The following is a 2,107-nucleotide window of genomic DNA, read 5'->3' as shown; positions in this document are numbered from 1 at the left end:
TTGCTCAAAAGAAACATATTTCCCTGTCCAAACCCTTTGAGGAATGTCACCATCCAAAGGAATTGAAGAAGAAAGATTTATCAAGTCAATTGCTGTCCTTATTGCCTTACCCCAAAAATGTTTAGGCAATTTTGCATGAGAGAGCATATACCTAATTCTCTCACAGATGGTTCTGTTCATTCTCTCTGCTACGCCATTATGCTACGGAGTCTTGCTATAGTTTTCTCAAGCCTAATGTCATTGCTTTTGCAATACTCTTCAAACGGTTCTCTTCATTCACCACCATTGTCTGCACAGACGCATTTTAACTGCCTTCCAATTTCTTTCAACTTTCATATGAAAAAACCTTGAATACACCCAATACCTAATCTTTGGTTTTCAAAGCAAACACCTATACCTTTCTAGAGTGGTCATCAATAAAAGTCACATAATAAAGTGCACCACCTAGATTTTTAGTGTTCATAGTGCAAACATCAGTATTAACTAAATCAAGAATAGTGGACTTTCTTGATGAAGAGGATTTTTGAAATGAAGCTCTTCTTTGTTTTTCAACAAGACAATGAGTACAGGGTGTTAGTGACGTACCTTTATTATTAGGTAGGAGCTATTCCTTGGTGAGAATCTAAAGTCCCTTCTCACTCATGTGACCAAGCCTCTTGTGCCATAGCTCAGTGGAGCTTTCATTCTCAACAACAATCGCATCTCACTTGACTAGTCTTGCAGATGTCTTATAAAGAGTGTTGGTCTTCTTTTCCCTGGCTAAGAGAAGAGAACCCTTGCTCAGTTTCCACTGTCTACCTCCAAGGTAATTGTGGTAGCCTTCATCATCAAGTTTCCCAAGAGAAATCAAGTTGAAGCACATTTTAGGAACATGTCTGACATCCTTGAGAATCAATTTGCACCCAATGCTGGTTTCTAGCTGTATATCTCTCATGCTCACAACTTTACATTTTGCTTCATTTCTCATCCTGACCCAACCAAAATCGCCACTGGTGTAGGAAGAGAAGAAATCTCTATGTCGAGTAATATGAAAAGATGCTGCTGTATCAACTACCCACATAGATTCATTACATGCGAGATTAGCATAAGCTTCATCAAAAGCAAATACCACATCACCATTAGATACAACTGCTGTAGTGTCTTTTTCTTCTTGACATTCTTCGTCTTTTCCTTTCAACTGTTCCCTTTTAAACATTCTGCAATCTCTTCTTATATGCCCAGGCTGAAAACATTTTATATGTTTTTGAGTTGGACTTTCCTCTTGACTTGTCACGACTGTCATATCTATGAGGTTTTCTACTTTTACTTATCCCCCGCCTTTCTATAACAAGTGCCTCTGAATGAGAAAAAATACATTGTTCTTTTCCTCTTGCCTCTTCATTGAACATGTTGTCTTTTACCATACCTATAGTTATCACACCGTTGGGAGTCGAATTACTAAGCGACACCACCAAGGTTTCCTAACTGTTTGGCAAAGAACTCAACACAAGTGATGCTTGCACCTCATCATCTAGTTCAAGTTTCATGGTAGACAACTCATTCAATAATCCCTAAAAATTACTCAGATGCTCCGTAATACTATGCCCATCTTTGTACTTCAAATTCACAAGCCTTCTTATTACAAAGGCTTTGTTTTGAGCAATCTTTCGTTCATAAAGACTCTCTAACTTCTGCCAAAGATTGTAAGCATCAACTTCTTTGGCTACATGATGAAAGACACTTTGATCAACCCATTGCCTGATATATCTAACAGCTTTCCTATTCAATTTCTTCCACTCATCGTTGGTTGTAGCAATTGGTTTGACACCTTTCAACTCAATGGGGTCAAACAACTCCTTGCAATACAAAATATCTTCCATCCTAGTCTTCCAAATTGAATAATTCGAAGTTGTGAGTTTAACCATGCTATTAGATGACTCTTCCATTTAATTTACACAAGAACTCCACACGAGCAATGAAGCAAAGGCTCGGATACCACTTTGTTAGGAGTGAACACCAATTTCAAATGCTCAGTGGAATTAATGTACCCTTCTTTGTGCAAATTAAATAGTCGCAGTACCAAAATAATAATCAAGCAACCCACAAGCAAGACACCAAGATTTTTACG

This window comes from Corylus avellana, chromosome ca2 (genome assembly GCF_901000735.1).
Source record: "Corylus avellana chromosome ca2, CavTom2PMs-1.0".
Taxonomy (NCBI): domain Eukaryota; kingdom Viridiplantae; phylum Streptophyta; class Magnoliopsida; order Fagales; family Betulaceae; genus Corylus; species Corylus avellana.
The sequence above is the reverse complement of the archived record's forward strand: the minus strand, read 5'-3'. Positions refer to the sequence as shown.